Source organism: Thunnus maccoyii, chromosome 20 (genome assembly GCF_910596095.1).
Source record: "Thunnus maccoyii chromosome 20, fThuMac1.1, whole genome shotgun sequence".
Classification (NCBI taxonomy): Eukaryota; Metazoa; Chordata; class Actinopteri; order Scombriformes; family Scombridae; genus Thunnus; species Thunnus maccoyii.
Genome location: NC_056552.1, coordinates 11887378 through 11906504, shown reverse-complemented (window position 1 = coordinate 11906504; position 19127 = coordinate 11887378). Strand labels below are relative to the sequence as shown.

The following is a 19127-nucleotide window of genomic DNA, read 5'->3' as shown; positions in this document are numbered from 1 at the left end:
ATGAACCAATTACATTCCCTTTCCACGACATAATTCTCCCTTTTAGTGGAACGTACACTGGGCTACATATTACGTAAAGAGAGAGGATGAACTGGTGGCTTGCCTGTGGTGAGGATAGTCGTGACCTTCTTTATATGTGTGTGGACTGCATATGGACTTGGATGTCGGCACAAGACATAAACAGATGCAACATCTCAGCACTTTGTTACTCAGAGCCCCCCAGGAAATCCTGATAAAATCAACATGCTCTGCGAGGTGAGCCGGCGTTGGCCACACACAAACTGCTGCCATCACATGTTTACCAAAGACACTCAGTAACAGCACGGCAAGGGCAGAGCATGTCCGAGCAAACAGAGTTGTAGCCTTTAAATCACTGTGGTGACAGGGGAGGCTGATATCTGTTTCCAGTAACAAGCTTATTTGATTTCAGTTGTGACATAATGTCTTTTCCAGAAGTCTCTCAGGCAAAGCAACTTTCCAGGTGAAATTAAGAAGGTCCTTCAGGCGCCTGGTAAGTCTCAGGGGTAAAAAATTAATTTGTGCACACAAATAGTTATTTTTTGCTCTCAAATTATATAATTCTTATGCACAAATTAATTCTTGCACTTGTTTTCCGGAATATAGAGCTATATCCACATCAAAAATCTGTACAAATGGCTCATTAAAATGCCCATGTTCAGTCTACTTTCACTATTTTTTGCACTGCATTAAAGTAACACCTGAAAGTGCTTGCAGGGCTAATAAGTGAACTAGAACTCCAGCTAACACACTAGCAAGCCAGGAATAGTGTTTGTCAGTCACAATAGCTCTCTGAGCTTCTCTCTATTTTCTCTGTACTCTGCTGTTTACTGCATTTGCTCTCAGGAAAGAACATCATGTTATCATTGTGGAGGAGAAGCTTTCTGAAGTAAACTAGCTTGCTTGGTCGCCAACGGGGCAATAAGCTAACATATTTTATTCAGTCTTATCACTGTCAGTGGTTAAACACACAGGGTTAGATAAAAATGGATGGTGAAACATGGCTCATAGAGGTAGCTTCCTCCAGTTTTGACTTTTTTTGGCTCTCTGTTCCCTAAAATATCACAGTCAAGACAGGAACATATTCGCGTTTTAAAGTTCACCAAAGCTGAACATGACGTGAAAGATGTAGCCCATCCCTGAGAGTGAATCCACTGATTGCAGTGATTTAATTCAAATTAATTTATTTTGCTGCAAAATTTGAACTTTGTATTTAGGTTAACCTTGCCATTAGCATACACAGTGGTAGGCTACATGCACATAGCCTAACTGATAGCAGCAAAATGTAGCATCACAACTGTATTAAAAAGAGTGCAGACTAGAGGAAATTGTGAATGTGATTATCTAAAAATATATTAGAATGAAGCAATTAATTAATTTGTAGAAACCTCAATACCAAAAATAGCCTGCTGCTAACACTCTGGGTGCTAACTAATCACAACAATCAGTTGATTCTTCTACAGCAACATACATTACACAACATACACAACATAAATTCAAATTTGTGCGCATGACCTTAAACAAAATTTACTCCGGACACCTACTGGGCTCCGTAGTTCCCACCATTATAGAAATAAACAACTCACCTGTGTTGACTTTAATCCTTGATTCTTCACCACGAAAGACCCCCCCACCCATTCACAGACCAGGAGGAGAAACACTCCAGTGCCTCGCGTCTTCTGCCTCTGAGAGAAATCAGAAAAGGGAAAGAAAATACATCAATCACCAACCTCCAAACACTGAATTATAACATTTGTATTTTTTCCCCATGAAAATCAAGCCCACTCAATGATTTTGCTTCTCTTTTGGGCTCTCAGTGGCTTCCATCTGCACCTTGCTTAACGTCAATGGCACCTTAATGCACAGGCTTATCGGTGCTTAAGCCCTGGCCCTCGGGCCACCAGGGGCCTCACGAGACATGAACTTAAAAAAAAACAAAACATAGTAAACACGATGTAGGAGAGTAAAAGCTACCTTTGACGCAGGGGTGGACATGATGAGGAATGAATCCTCTCGATGTACTTCAACACTCTTTGTAAAGACATGATTTACGTCATTACGTCATGATTGAACGTGGCGGCGCGGTACCAAGCAGCATCAAAAGAAAGACTGGGCCACCTCACCCTAATGTCCATTCAGCATGACATTCTTTGGGCCGTGGCTTTTAAAAGACACAATCAAGGAGTTTGCGGCAAAGGAGACCAGAAGAAAGCACTTCTGAAGCAAAGACAATACGCCCTTTTTATACAAGTTCTTTGCTTGTTGTGTTTGCAGGTTTTTAATTGAAAAGACTGATCTTCTCATACACAGGCCTACTTGGCTGATTAGCTGTCTGTACTTATTATTGATGTATTGTCTTATATTGATGAGTTTCATATTCTGTTTACTGATTAGGAGGACACATCATTTACTATTTTTCGCTGTCCATTGACGCATGGTGCTGAATTATTGTTGCTGTGGCATACTGTGAAGGGAGGCCTGCACTTGGAACTTGTGGCAAGAACTTGGGGTAGCTCCAAAACGTCTGTCGACCCCCCAGGGCCTATTGTAAAGTTAAGGTGCCCCTGTTTAATGTGATACACTCCTTCCCTTCTTCCCTGCATGGATAAGCTCCTTCACGCTCTTGTGCCCATGAAGGACAAATCAAAAAAGCAGCCATTACTTCACATGATCAGTATGGTATCATAAACATCCACCACAGAGTAAGTTCACTGCCGTGGCACATACGCGCCAGCTCACAATTCACTCTCGATTGACAGATAAGCCTATTAAGAGAGGCCTTTACTATAGCTTAGCCCGTGCATATGCCCAGTGACATTCAGACCCTTGAAAATGACCACATTAGTTCCTGGTGAAATGTAGGTGATAACATTTGTGTGTGAGAAAGCATTACTTATAAGCCATTTAAGTACTGACTTAATACAATAAACCAGAACAGAACTCTAAAATGTAACCAATTATAAAATAAACAGAAATGGTTTATTTTGTAGTCCTGTCTTATCTGTGTTCACCTAAGCAAATAAGTACAGAGACTTAATTTTCCTTAATGAATTAATCATTGTGAGAAGTTATAATTACTAGCATAATAAGCATAGGCTGGATTCTATCATGTGTCATCTTTTCCACGACGCAACCACTTCAATACTCAAGTGTCTGAACTGTGTGTGCAGAAACTGAGATCATCTGAGTGTTTTAACTTTCTTTTGCGGCTCCACAAGACCTCAAATATAATAAAAAAAAAAGTCAAACTTGGATGTTGAGAAAAAATTAGGATTCATGTCTTCATAAGTAAAATCAAAGTCACCTCTCTCTGAATGAAGGGTCTAGGATAAGGTAATAGTTTTAGATTGAGGTTAAGGAGTATAAACAAACTATTGGTCCTTTTCTTTATTCCTGTGCTACACTCATTTTTTTTTTCTTTTCTTAAACTTCCTCCTTAAGCATAAGCATGGCACTCATTTTCATGAAGTCAAAGAAAAAGTTGGAGGGCGCCAACAAGCTTTTTTTTTTTCACTCCTTAAATGTTGAACCATGGAATTCCAAGGAGCTGAATGGGATAGTAGAAGAAAGAAAGAATAAAAATGTCTTGAGGGTGTTAGGGTTTGCTATAGCTTGGTGAATATGTGTGTGTGTGTGTGCAGTGTGTGTAAGTATGTAACAAATGCCTTTTCCCCTTTACCTTCAAGTCTACAGTTATGTCCTGTTAGGAGTATCATTTTCATCAGGCGTCTGCTTAGTGACACAGCATGCTTGCAATTTCTGTCCCCAACCAGAGCACCTCTGCCTTCAGCTCAGCTCATGCTTTGGTTGACAGGACAAGGCTAATGCTCCAAATATAAAAACTGTCTAACCACAAGTTGTATTTTCACATGCAGCGGGAGAAGGCGGTCCCTTGAGCCTTACACTTTTTTTTTAATCCTCTTTTTTTTTTATCATTGGAGGATTTTTCAGGCAGCATTTCTCCCCTGTTGGAAGTGCCGCTCTCTGAAAAGAGAAAGTGGAGGAGCGCTGGGGGCTCAATGGGTCTGGAGAGAGGAGGAGAAGGAGGGGCCGGTGCTGGGTGCCTCCTTTTTAAAGCCAGATTCTCCCCAGATACCTCTGTGCTATTCATCAACAGCTTTTCCAGGGCTGTGAAAAATCAATGTGCTCTGCACTGCAAACAGTTCATAATGACAGGGGATGGAGGAAAAAAAGCTCAACTGCAACAGAATTGATTTGTTTAAGTACAATAACACGGCTCTGCAGCGCGGTGAGGAGCAGGCTCAGGCGCCCAGACAAAGACTGACTGGCAGTATGAAACCACAAGCAGTAATTGATAAACTGCTGGCAAAGTGCAAATCTGAAACATAGAAGCTTGTTATCTAATTAAAGGAGTTTTTCTCTGAATCACCACCTGAAAAATGCACTTTAAGTCCTTAGAGTTAACACCAAATAAAGAATTTTAGAAAACATAAAGGAAAAACAACCTTCCCTTATAGACAGGATTTGAAGTGGTGTCATAAAATAAAATACAGAATTTTTTTACCCGAAAAGTTGAGAAAATTGAAAATTATGTCTGAAGCATTCTTTTTTTCTAAAGTATGTAAAACAAGTTTATTCAAACTGGGCCTAAAACTAATTATCATTTTCATATGTCAATTAATCGTTGTATTAAAATGTCCAAAAAAAAGTCTTCAAATAGCTGTTTTGTCCAAACAACAGTCCAAACTTAATTTACAAAAATATAAAACACAAAAAAACAGCAAATCATTTAAGAAGTTGAAATCAGCTAATAATTTCCATTTGTGCTTGAGAAATGACTTAAATGATCAATAACTGATGTATACATTCTCTGTAAATTGACAAATCAATTATTTTAGTATAAAATTCACAGACACACATGCGCACATCTGCTCTAATCATGAATGCAAGTTGCAGACACACACACACACACATACACACACAATTTTTTGCTTTTGGCAGGGAGTCACTACATCCTGAGCCAATTCAAAGCACATGCAGAAAAGGTTTGATGTTGCATAAAGCAAACTCATCAGAATGTTTTAAAGATGACACCAGGCTTCTCATAGGGAAAAAAAACAACCTTTCACAAGGTAAGATTTTAAACCTCCTGATACTGCAAAAAACAGAAGCCGGGAGTAAATTATGTCAAGACAGGCCAGCACAATAAAATATTTCTCCCTGCCTGTTTTAAGCCGGCCACAGAGGTGCGTTTATCATTGTTATTATGCTTCGGAGAGGCCCTCCCAGGTTCAATTGGGTCCTCGTGGAGTCAAAATCCCCACTGTCGCTGCAGGACAGGCTCGTTCCTCCCCGGTCAGCACTGGGTTTTTCCTGGCTGAATAAAGAACAGCCATCCTGTGCAAAGTGGGCACGAAACCCGCTGGTGAGTCAAACGGGTGGTGGGAGCTGGACGCCACCCGCTAAGCCCAGACAATGGCAGGTGAGGGACACCTGGGGAAAAACTCTCACCTGGCTCTGCTCTCAGTGTTGTGGGAAAAGCCCTAGAGAGCCACAGGCTGTCTGTCTGTCTGTACACCCAGCCAGCTCTCAGGGGCTATTATTCCCAGTGGGCAACATTTGCATTTTAACTGGTAAATACAGTAGGTTTTGAATACACATGGACATGAAGCACGTGAACAAATAGAACAGGAAAAGGATTGAAGAGGCTTTTTGGCCTCGATGATAAAGGGAAACAATGAGCTACAGTGATAAAATAACTCAGAAACATAAACATGCACAGCTACTGAGCATTAGTATAACTAAGTAAATATGTTGTTTGCTCAGTTAGATAATTAATAAGATAATATTTCCTCAAAAAATACAAATATCCTTTTTTCTTTTTTTACTCTATACCTTTTGACAGATATATAGTAGTGATTAAAAGTTTTAAAAGCAGACAAAAACAGAGAAATGGGAGAAAAAGAACAGTTTTAATCACACTGTCATGTTCTCAGTAAATAACAGTTCTGAAACTTTTGACCTCCCATTCACCTCCCTCCGCAGTGCTCCACTTTCACTTGGTGTTACCTCTGCACATATATATATGATTTCAACACCTCCTTCAGGCTGCATCTTGTTGTTGATCTGCTCAAGACATACAAGATCAACCAAGATACGAATCTCTGCTTTTCAAACAGAGACATCCTACAAAAGACACTTGAAGTCAAAGCAGGAATGCGGGAAGAGCAAATGTCGGAATGATAATCTAGTTGGTTGTAATGATTTTTAGGAGACAAACAGGTTTTAAAGATTAAAACAGGACCGTGAGGAGACAAGCTGGTAACCATCTCACCTCATAGTTACTGTATTTATTTGCACACTAATAACGTGATTATAGAAAAATTAATCAGGGCAAAACTCTGACTTCTGCAACTGTCATGTATCGGATTAGTCCCAAATTACATTTTAAAGACCTTTGCAACAATTACTTACTTTCATTATCAAAAGAGCTGTTGATTTTTTAATTTATCAATTAAATGTTTACTCTATAAAATGTGAAAAAACAATGCAATTTTGCAGAGACAAAGTTGACCTAATGGCTTGTTTTGTCCCATCAACAGATTTTTTTTTTTCAAAATGACATGAAATTTTTAAAAAAAGCAGCAAATCTGCATATTTGAGAAGCTAGAAGCAGTCACCTTTATAAATGACTAAAACATTTAATAGTTTATCAAATTTTTCAACTGGCTCATCATTTAAGGTCTTGATGTTTGTCTGGTTTATTTCTGTTTTGATTCTGTTCATGCACCAGACTTGAACTGGATGCTCAGTGGTGTATCTACGGGCTGAATTTTTAATGTTGCATGGCTAGCATTGGTGGAAAACAATGCTGTTTGGGGGCAACAGCAAAAAGACGTGTGTTACAACAAACTGATTAAATAAACATATTAATCAAACACACTAAACACTGAATCCAAGGAAGTCCATTTATTTTCCTTCCGTGCTTTGTGGCACTAAGAGGTTTCCTTTACGCTCATTCAACCGATTATCAAGCAAATCATGCAACATAAATAAAATATTTATCAAATTTATTAAATATTATCCTTAACAGCAGCAGTTAGGATTATTATGCCTGAATATGTTGTATGTACTGTGCTGACTGACAACCTAATCAAGGTTAACAGAAGAGGGACAGAATGTTTTCCAAACCCACATGCCGCTGGTCTCTGAGGACATCAATATAGAGTGATTACATTAGATGGAGTCACATGTTGTTGTCGGATAAAGCTACAAACACAAAGTGTATCACTGCAGTGAATGAGTGCTGTAGTGATGATTGCAGGTTTAGAGATGATGGTTTTTAGCGTGATACATTCAGAGAGCATGAGACACCAGCTCACTTAGCTCCCCAATCTTCACTCTCTACTGATTACCACAAATGCCGGCGCCTAGTTAACCACCACTGCTGTAATTATGTGGAGCCTCACACTCACTCGCACACACACACACACACACACAACCTATACAACACACACTCTAGTACAAAACAGTGCAGTCGTATACATGTTGTGTGCCACCAGATCAGCATCACAGCAACTACCAATTACGTCTTATTTATGCAAATGCAGGTAATTTACTTCCTGCTGTGCATAACTTCCCAATGTGTTATCAAACACTTTGCCCTCAGGCAACAATTGTTTATATTTTGGATTACTTAAAGGACCAGTGTGTAGATTTCAGTGGCATCTAGCGGTGAGGTTGCAAATTGCAATCAACTGAATACCCCTCCCCTTCCCTTTCCAAGCGTGTATGATAGCGTTTATCGATGGAAGTGGTAACAAAAACACAAAACTCCTATTTTTAGGTGATTATACACTAATTTACACATAAATACACAAATACACATATTTGTGAATACTATATTCTATTTCTGCCAAGTCTGTTCCACTAGATGCCACTAAATTCTACACACTGCACCTTTAAACAGTGAACATTTTCAGATATTTTATGGACCAAACAACTAATCGATTAATCGAGAAAATATCGATCAAATAATTAGTTAGTTGCAGCCCTAATGTAAACCACTTTATTTACAGGTAAGACTTAAAGTGAGTGCACCGAAAACATTAGTAATAATCATAGTCAGTGAGCGCACAACTACGGCAAGTACAGTGGGTCAAAGTCAGCACCAGGAAGTCAGCTTGTAAATTGTGATGGATGTTGACAGTTTGAATGAAATATACGGCACTTGAGGCTTAGCTGCTGAGCTAACGGCTAACATGCTAGCCAACCAGTCAATCAGAACAGCTCTCAGAGTGTCATTTACTCCCCCTGGTATTTTGTTCTCTGGATTTGGCATCATTTCATTCAATAAAGAGTTATTTAAGAGGGTAAATAGCTCTCAGCTAGCTCGTTATTACTACTGTTATATGGGTAAACTGGTTGTATGAAACTAGAATTTCACTTTAAATACCTTTCTAGTTCAAAGTGGTGATCTGATGCTCATGTGAGTCTTATAATTGATGGTTTCAATATTATTTCTCCTTCTCCTCCCTTCTCTACAGTATATCTTGTTTCAAAAGCAAGAGCAGCCCAAGAGGGTGCTTGTATTTTTCTTCCTTTGTTTCCAGTCTTCCCCTATCAGAGCGAGAAGGTGGTAGCAACTCCCACGAGGCAGATAGAGATAGAGGTGTAGGCTGCTGGCAGAGCGCTGAAGCAAAGAAACACTGCACCGTCTGACCACAGACATATAAATGATGCCCCCCTACCTCCCCTTCTCTGTCCCGGTTCGTCTGCAAAACAAATCCCGTGCCCTGCAGCCAGAGATCCCTCTTTGGTCACCTGGCTGTTTGTTCTCACTGTTTCACTGGACCGGGAGCAAAGGAGGGTTTACAAGAGGTGAAAGGCTTCTTAATGTAATGGAGACAAGCAAGACAGAGGGATCGTCCTGAGCCAATTGGAAAAGAGAGGTGGGTGTAATGAGGCCTGATCTGTCACAAGAAAGAACTACGGACCTGTATTTGCATTTTCAGCCCTTTTCTTCATCTCCCTCCCTTATCTTTTCTTCCTCCTTCTCGTAATAAGGAAAAAGAAAAAGCAATGAGAGAGAGAGGGGGGGGGCATATACACAGAGGAATCCAGGGAGGGGAAAGAGAGCACATTACTATTGGGAGGGAAAAAATGATTAAAGGCTGAGATGAACACAATGTGCTGGTTCCAGAGGAAAGAGGAAGGAATTTCCAGAGCCAATAAGCGAAGCATCACAGGGAGACCTGCCTCTCCCTGCTATTCAACCATGACCATGCTGGCTGAAGCACATTTTCTACATCTGCTCTTTTACACTAGCCTTTGGCATGTGTGTTTCATGCACATGCAGCAATTAATGTGTCTAGAATATTGATTTTTAAAACATCCAATCATAGGAAATACTATAGATTACATACAGAATTGTCCAAATGGGGTTTCTCAAGGTTGTGATTGTTGCAGCTAACCAGGTATAGCAGCGTTAAGATGACTCAGTTGCTGAGGACTCTAGAGGCAAAAGGCAGAAGAGAAAGAGAAAGAAAAACAGTAACATCAATAATGAAGTGAAGGAGACGGGGGGAAGAAAACAAAGCCGTTCATAACAAATGAGAAAACAGGCAGAGCGTCTCATTGCGAGAACGCTAACGACAATCAATTAGCAATTGCTCATGATCTTGGGTGCGTCGGAGTATAAGGTGTCTTAATGAGTCCCATTTCCATTAGCTGCTCAACTCGAGAGGCATAAGCAGGAGGCTGCTCCCACCAGCTCCTCCATCTCAATGCCTAATGACTACGAGAGTGGATTACTCCATCAATTCCTCGCTTCTCTTTGTTTATCCCCTGCGTAAATAATGGTCAACCATTACAATGCATTAAGCGGGCCACTCTACGCAGAGCGAATGAGGGAGAAAGAGGAACACAAGTGCTCCGACGGCATCCTCCAGTGATCTCCAGGAAATCGGCTAATACCGGCCATGTGGTGGCAGCAAGGAGGGGGGGGTGGGGGGGGGGGCAGGGAAGGGGAGCACACATCTGATGCTCTACAATTATCTGGCTGGGTTTTACAGGGAGGTATGGTGGGAGAGGGAAAGGTAAAGGGGTGCCTTATCTTATAAACACAGAATATAGGCAATCATGTTGATTTTAAGGGTCTGTTCAGCCAAATCACAGAAAAAAAAGATGTTTTTCCAACAAAGGAAGGTATGACGGAAGGAATAGGAAGGACCATAGGGCTTTTTTGGAGATGAGGAAGAGGAACAGCTTTCTAATTGTTTAAATACAAAGTAAAGCAGTTATATAACCATAAAACGCTCCATAAATTGTCTCTACTTGGAGACAGGTGCTCTGGCTTTCTCAATCCCTTTCCATTCCTGGAAGTCATCTTTGCAACATCTACTCAAATGTCATTGTTGTTTCTTCTTCTTGAACAAAGCCATCATTTTTTAATCTGTTACTAATTTGCCTAATCTTCACGGTTCTTCAGATACAGAGGAAACCCAAACAGGAATGTGCAAACAGGTTTAGTTCTTGTTTAGTCCCACAGAAAACAGTCTGCAGCGAGATCCGTGACTTATCCTGAGACATTGTTTCTAGAAACATACATTGCTGTCGAACAGCCAAAATTTTTCATTGCTTTGAACATCACAAATCAAACTCCATTCATCTCCATAGTATTCGGGTGGCAATAGATACCTAAGAGACTTGGGCAAATTAAACAAAAACTCTGTAAGGCCAGATACCTCTGTAGAGATTAAGTGGACGAATATGTAATTGTGTAATTAGGGTAAAGTGGCCCACTGTTACAACTCAACTTGGTTCTTTCTTCATGTGCAATTCATGGAAACGAGAATATTGCAAATGTGATTTGCATTGAATAAGAGCATCGGCCTAAAATGGAAATCGGTGACAAAAAAAGAGTGAATCTTACGCAATTAACACTACAGAGATGACTTTATTTGTCATATGAGAGAATATAATGTACCTCTGTTGCTGCAGTGCTTTCAGCCTGGATTGTACCAATCAATATTTCACCCAAGGCTCCATCACTCTCTTTCTATTTTCCTCTCTTTCTGGCACTCTCTGGTTTACCTCTTGTGTCACACTGCTGGACAGGATAAAAATTAAACGCATCAGCAGAAAAACACACAAGTGGAAATGATCTCGCCGCTCTGGCCACTCGGGTCATGAATTCAGCTAACTGTGCTTATCACAGGCTGCCGCTATTAGTCTTAATAGCTGCGGTGACAACCTGCCTTGAGAGGAGATGGGCTCTGCCTCCCCGGGCTCAACACAGACAGGTGATTCTCATCTGCGGTCTCTTCATGTGTCACAGCGAAGGCAACGCTAGCTGAGAAATGTCTGGCGGTTTATTGGAGCAAAAACTTCAGAATCCGGCAGGCCATTACAGACACCAGAGCCATATGCTCTTACGCACTCATTATGAATCAAGGACAAATTAAGAATTCAATCAAATGCAGATCACATTCGAACAGTTCCTTAGTAGATTTCTTGAATTAGGAGGAGGTAAAGATCCAAAACACTCACATAAGCTGTGTCCACATACATGCGAATACAGTGCTACAGTGCGTGCTATATAGTCTTTTATTGAGCCCAACCAACAATGGGTTTTTGAAGCTGATACCAATATTGTTACATAACATTTTACAGTAGAAAAATTAATTTGGTGGATAAACTCTGCAATTGAGACACTGTTTCTAAATAAAGTCAAACATATCTTTGGCATTTCCATACATGTTTGTTGGCCGACATACACACCAATATGGTATATCTACTGTAAGCTTATAGCTCTTGTAATTTTCATTTGATAATAATTTTGCAGGTAGTACACAAGAAATCAATGTACTTTGCTGTTTTGCATCTGACAGGAAGTGATACAAGATGTCAATCAAACTGACTGGGATGCTAGTTAAATTAAAATTCAATTATATCTCAAAAAGAGAAAGAAAAATATATTTATATTATATATTTCTTAATTGTTAGCAATCAGTTTACCATTATCCGCATATGCAACAGAATTTTAAACTTAGTGACTAGATATTTCTCTCCTAAATGCTCCTTGGGAGTTGTAGTTGACCCTTGTCCTTAAGTTTATATACACAAGCTTATGCCCTTAACTTTTTATGACAGAACAAGATATTTTCAAATGTATTGGAAGTGGCTAACTGCCGGTCACTAACATTGTCGATGCAGAAAATTACTTTTCACAATCCTGGATACCCAATTTAACTCCTCCCACTTTGCTTCTCTGTTGTCAGTCCAGTGGGAATTCAACAAATATACAGTAAGTGACACATTGCATTTTTCTCATGGCATCAAGCAACACTCTGAAGGGCTTAATACAAACATAATAATTTATTTTTCCCAATGTGAGAGCACTTCATGACTACAGTATAAGAGAAAATATTGCCGGGGCCGAGAAGAGTACGTGGCATAAGAATGAACGTCTTACTGAGAAAAACAATTTTTCCCTCTGAACTAAAGGTTACTTGCTGTAGCCTGTCGAGCGACCGTGCTGCGCTGCCATTGAATGGGACACACAGCCTGGGCGGCCTGAAGAGACGGAGCGGCAAAGTGAAAGTGTTAAGTTGGGTACCTCAAAAGGTAAAACCACATGAAAGACGCACATAAGAGAAGTCGGCCTGCATCAACACCCCGACACAACAGAAAAACCCATTGAACAGCCATAACTCCTCACTGTCCCTTAACACGAAGCCATACAAACACTGTTTGGGAAACAAATGTCAGGACGTCTTTTCAGCCAGAATGCTTTCCCACGAGCCGGAGGAATCCTCCGCCACTCTCTTCCACAAACGACTGAGCTTGTGACTGGGACCATGTCAACATGTTGCTCCGTTTAGACAGGGGGAAGGGAGGAATTACTTTGATCCACTTTGAGACATGTCTTCCTTTACTGTCAAGATCCGGCTAGAGTTTCCAGTGGGAGAGGAGATGCTTGTGCCTCCACTCTGTGGAAAAGCTTAGGCCTTTTTTTTTTTTTTTTTTTAACACAACAATGGCACTTCAAGCCCAAATAAGATGAATGTGTTAACTAATTAGGGCAAATTTGAAGGATTTGATGTAACTTACAGACCACAAAGAGATAGTAGTACTAGCAGAACCCATGGCGACCTCTTATTATCACTCTATTTCACAAACATGACAAAGTGCAGAAGTACTGGGCAGAACACTATGTAGCTGCAGATCTGAGTGTAGAACAATGGGAGTCTGAGCTGATTTCTGGCCTGAACAATGGCAGGATGACATGGAGCCTGACAAGCACACACTGAGCAGCAGGATCTACACCGCAGACAGGAGAGGCAGCTTCACAGAACAAGAACACTGCCAAAAAACATCTCCTCGTCTTCCTTTTCCCCCCTTTTTCCAACATCTTTTATGTGTTTTGGCACCTCTGGCACTCATGACTCAAAAGTGAACAGTCAAGCGTTGAGCACCAACTTGAGTACAACCTTGTGGAGGGAAATGAGCCCGTCGGTGCGGAGAAATTGGGCACGAGGTAAATAAATCTGAATGGAAGGTATAAAAAAAATGAAAAACTGATTTAACAATAAATTCTAAACATGGAGGACCCTATGAAATTTCTTCTCGGGTTAGATCTGCCCCCTGTGTCCGTAGTTTGAGAAAAATGAAATAAAACAATTACTGAAAATACAAAAGAAAGTATGATGAAAACAATAATAATGAAGAAAGTTAAATAAAATGGTAGTGTTACATTCAGGAGGTGATGAAATCTCTTGTCTTCCATATGCCACTGAAGTGCTCAAAGTACCCTTCATTATTAATGTCCTCAGAGCAGGACTTGAAGCAGCTTTGCTTCTCTTATCAATCATTCATCTGCTTTCCATTGAAAAACACTCCGATCCTCCAATGTCAAATCAGACTTGAAGTGGCAAAAGAACCACAATCTGAAGTCTTTATTCTTAATTAAAGGAGCTTGCATGAGCCTCAAACACCTGCTCTCGAAAACGATCAACAATGCTACGAACTTGTGGGGGATCCCAAGCAATCTGTAACCTGCCAATCATTAAATACGCAACACTCAGGTCTCATAAATTAAGAATGGGATGTAAGAACCTGTTTGTGCTGGCTCCTGCATGTGTCCTTGTGTTTTGAAAACACCTCATGAGATACATAATAACGTCTATGCCACTTTTATAGTAAAATAGATAAAAATACGAATGCGCATTAAGCCCGAGCCACCGCCTTCTCACCTTGCACCCTGTCTGAACAGTATCCCATTTTGCTCGACTACAGCCGTCGTTTGGGTAACAGCAAACATAATCAAACTTCGCGGTCTGTCTCTCTGAGGAGCGGCATTGAAAGCATATCGTGCAGAGTTCTTCGGTGGCAATCTCCAATTACCTTCTGCGTGCAAGTGTTCACTGCGCTGGAACTTTTCCATTTCATTATTACACTCAAGCTGCCCCTGTCGAAAGCCAACCAGCAGCAGCAGCAGCAGCAGCAGCAGCAGCACAGCAGACCGTGTCATCCATGCACCACAGGGGGGACCTTTCCAAGCTGCAGCGAATTCCTCGTTTTGTCTGGGAAAAAGATTCATGTCTATACAAACCACAGGTGCGATGAGCTGCTTTTTTTTTTTTTTAACCACCACAGTCAAAAGGAGGCAGGGCAACACTCAGCTCCCCCTCGGCTATGTTTGTCACAATTACTCGGTAGGTCAACTTTTCCCAAGTCTCATTAAGAGGTAAAACACTGAGGCTAGAAAACCCTTCTTTTTTTTTATGACCCCCGCAGGAAATGTTTCAGCTTGCCGCTGCCGCGCTCGAAAAAGCCACTGATGCAATCGTTCCCCAGCCCTAACAATGGATTTGGGAAACTAGAATGAGGGATTATTTGATGCAACTTCCATTGAAGAGGCCAATTCAGACCAACCAATCAATACTAATCAACAGGGAGATGACAGGAGATGAAATTTCCTCTGCTGCAGCCAAACCCTCACGTATCAGGACTTAAAGCCTGCACTCAGGCTCTCTCACTCCTCCTCTCACAAATCCAGTGGTGGAAAGTAACTAAATACATTTACTCTAGTGAATGTAAGGGTACTTGTACTTTACATGAGTATTTCCATTTTATTCTACTTTTTCTCCACTACATTGTAGAGGGAAATATTGTCAATTATCTTTGTCTGAAAACTACAGTTTCTAGTTATTTCTCACACTAGTATTTTACATATAATCAGATTATAAAAAAGACGTATTGATACAAGTTAAGTTAAAATTAGCTAAACCTCAATCAGCTACAACATTAAAATGCTGCATACCATTTTCATATAGGACATACTTCATAAATTGTTTAAAAATTAGCTTTAACTTTGACTTTATTCAGGGTTAATAAATCATTTATTAATGCGTAATAGACAAATAATAAGCTGTCAATATGGACGGCTAGTGAAAAATACGTCCTTATCCAGCGTAACGTGTTTTGAGCTTTTAGCTAGCTCTTTATTTCATCAGGAAAACTCCTCCAGTGAATGCCGCAGATCATTTTAACCAAAATCCATTTTATTACCAACAGAAAAGACGAACAGAAAGCCAAGAAAATAAGAAACACGTAACTTACTGATACTGCTGATATAGCTGAAAACTTTCATTTAAAGCTTTTTTAAAGCTATGACGAGCTCGCGGCTTTTTGCGATGCCACCAAGTGGACAAAAATTCAAAGAAGTCAACTTGTAATAGAGTATCTTAACACTGTGGTGTTGCTACTTTTCCTTAACTAACTTAAATTCTTCTTCCACCCATACCCAAATCTCATTGCAACATGCTGCAAATTATTAATCTACGACATTATGTTGACACTGTCAGGCTCTGAAGGTTTACAGTCTGCAGAGGTTGCCTTTCATCTGAGGCAAGGAACAACAAGGAGCATGAGCTTTTTATGTTAACACAGGAAACATATATTTAATGAGACAACCGCTGCAATCTCCGCTGCCATGCTAAGTGAGCCTGACCCCACACCGCAGCTCGCCGAAGCTGCCAAACAACAGTCACGCCAGTCTAGACCAGGCCGAACGGCGACGGGGGCCTCCCGAAAAGCTCTTGTAATGCACAAGGAATTTGGTGCGGTTTCCTCGGAGCAGAGAGGAAACGCATGAGTGAGAGTAAAGAGGGAGCGAGGTCCCTGCAGAGGTCAGAGCGCGTCCCCGGAGGTGTCAGGGGGAGTAAATGGGCATGACTGCAGAACATGGGGTTATACCCGCTCACCTCCCTCCGTCCTCTTCCTCTTCGCGGGGTGCCTTCACTGACGCGTCCCAGAGAGCCTCAGAGCGAGGAGCGGCGCGGCGCGGCACCCCTCGCACGCCGCGCAAATTGGAACAGGAAACAATTGTCAGCTTTTGGTGAAATCACCACCTTATTAGAAAACAAATGAAAATCTGACATGAAAGAGGATCTCTGGGAAGACATGAGGATGGAAGGAGTCGCATGTCGGAGGATCAAGCTTGTTTGATGACTGTAGAGGCTGCTGCTGGTTCTCTGCACGGCTGGCTGAAGGCTGACACCGGTATCAAGGCCCATGAATATTCAGTGGCCAAGTAAATGAGGCAGATAGCACTTGACATGTTTAACATCCACCTTTGGCACCTTCCCTCTACAAAGCCAACAAGGTGAAGCAGCAGAACAAATATGTTGGTTGTTTGTGGGTGGTAACAATCCCTGCTGATTAATTGGATGGTTTTCCAACAAAGAGAATGAGTTTCAGTAGGCGAGCTACATCAAAATAACCTGGACTTGGAAAAACAATCAGATTTCCTCTGTGGGATTGAAGCAGCTAAACTGCTGTTTTTTTTGAGACTGGAATTAAAATAAAAAATATGTAGCATTATGCCTTGCAATATGCTGACATTTACATTCTTAGAAAAACATGTTTCCCTCTACTATAATCCCTGCTGGTATCAAAATGTTTGCTCTCTAAATATTTACCAACCCAGAGTCACATCTGAAGCCTAACACAGGCACCTTGAGACTTCTTTTTTTTGCCAACTGTTGTGTCCCAAAGGAAATGCAGTGAAAGCACTACAGACTATCTTGCAAGTGAATAAACTCTCTGAGCACACAACGCATTCCTCCAACACCTCAAACAACTCTGAGGAAGAAAAAAATATCTGCCACCAACAAACTGCGGTGCTTATATTCGCTCCTATGTGAGAGAGGGGCGAGGATTCATCTGGTACTGCATATGCAGTTTTTACACAAAAAGGCAGACAGTAGTAAATGTATTACTGTGATAGGAAAAGCAATGCAAATATTGACACTGAGATAGTCCTCGCCACCCTTATCCACTGGACCTGTCCAGTTAGAGCCATTTAACGTCAGTACTATTTCAGTTCAGGGGATTAAAGGAATACTTCATCATTTGAATATCAAATATTCACTGCCTGTAGGCTTGAAAGGTGGCTCTAAAAGTCTGTAGTGTCATCCTTCACATGGAGAATAAGCTACACGCTTTTCAGAGCCACAGTTCAAGCTAGCAGGTTGGACGATAATTCAGCGTAGCGTAGCGTTAGTTCGGACAAAGCGCTGAAGTCATACATGCATCCGCTGTTGGTCATCAGATGCTTCATTCATGTTTCATCATCAGTGGTTCATGCACAGCTGTTTGGCTACCAGCTGATTAGCTGATGAATGCCCAGTTATATTCATACAGGTGTAGAGCTCAGCCATTATAACCTTCTTCTGGGGCTCCCTCCACCATCCCATCCTCCTCCTTATGTACTAAGTTTTGTTATTGTTTAACTAAGATTTAATGTCATGTGTATGTTTGTAGGAGATTAGTTGTCCAGAAGAATCCTCATGCTGCTTGGATTCTTTGAAAGCTCTGTCAAAGAACTCTTCTCCACCAAATATACCTGTACAATCATTTGTAGTAGGGCTGCAACTAGCAATAATTTTCATTATGAATTATTTTCTCGATTTAGAGCTGGAATGATCAATTGATCAGCTGATCAACGAAAATAATGAAAATAATCGTTAGTTGCAGCCCTAAATCAATCTGTTGTTTGGTCTATAAAATGTCAATCACTGTTTTTGCTTTTGTCCCGGACAACAGTCCACAACCCAAAGATATTCAGTTTACTGTCACAGAAAACTAAAGAAACCAGAAAATATTCACATTTGCGAAGCTTGAATTTTGAGAATTTTTCGACAAATCATTGCAGCTCTAATATTCAGTTAATATTAACTTCCTGCTGATAAAAGTATTACCACTTATCAGCATTCAGTGGAATCCTATTGTGGTAACATGGGCATTTTTTGTTGTCAATCTGTAATTCAGTTTAGTAAATATTCTTATTTAAGCTTCTATATTGAGCAGTTCTAATAGACAGTGAGTACTTGACACTCATAAAAGACAGATTTTTGGTTGAGTATTCCTTTAATGCAGTTGGTTAGAAGCATATAAACAATGTCAATAAAATGTGAACACAAAGGGGCCATGGGGAGATCCCTCCCCAGCTGTGTCTCTGCAGCCTCAGCAAGCTCCCAGCTTCCAAATGAACTGAGAGGTTGTGTACCATTGAGCACTACACAAAGTCACACACACACACACACATATGCACTCTAACCTCCTCTCACCCCCACCACCACCATCACCCCACCCACTGCTCAGTGCACCCTGCCTCCTGATAAGCTGGTTTGCCAGGCTTGCCAGCACAACTGATGGCTCCGTTTGCACAACTGCTCCATTGTTGCCATGCAGAGTGGACAACTGCACTTTGGACCTTTCAGTGGGGAAAGCCTTTTATTGTGTTTCCCTTAAGGGCATCCACTGTGGTTTATCTGCAACCTGCCAACCACACACTTTAAACACTGCATTAAGGATATCTAAGGATAGAAAACATAAACAGTAGCCGCCGCATATCCTGTGCTGCCGCTTATAAGTACAGTCAGTTGCATGGTGGCTAATTTTTCCGGAGCTTGAAAAGACTCATAAAAGGCAGCTGAATTATCTGTGTTGCTGGAACCTGATCCACTGCCGGCTGACCTTTTCCACAAAGCAATATTAAACATAATAGTTGGGCTGAGTTAAGTGATTGCAATTTATGAGTCCATTTAACTTGATTCAATGTTGGATGACAAATGATTACC

The 19127-nt window shown here is 40.9% G+C and overlaps 1 protein-coding gene across 4 annotated transcripts in view; it reads right to left on the bottom strand.

The window, feature by feature from the left end:
• The window catches only part of LOC121887114 (zinc finger MIZ domain-containing protein 1-like), a 114024-nt gene that overhangs the window by 82572 nt on the left and 12325 nt on the right, over positions 1 to 19127 (bottom strand). Inside the window, exons 1-2 of one of the 4 annotated variants that reach the window (XM_042397686.1) lie at positions 16248 to 16447; positions 1605 to 1703 (exon numbers count right to left, since the gene is read on the bottom strand). The gene's annotated coding sequence lies outside the window, so the exon portion shown is untranslated. Of the gene's footprint in view, positions 1 to 1604; positions 1704 to 9404; positions 9469 to 14385; positions 14452 to 16247; positions 16448 to 19127 lie in introns of those variants that run through there. The other 3 variants (XM_042397687.1, XM_042397688.1, XM_042397685.1) reach the window with 3 other exon arrangements.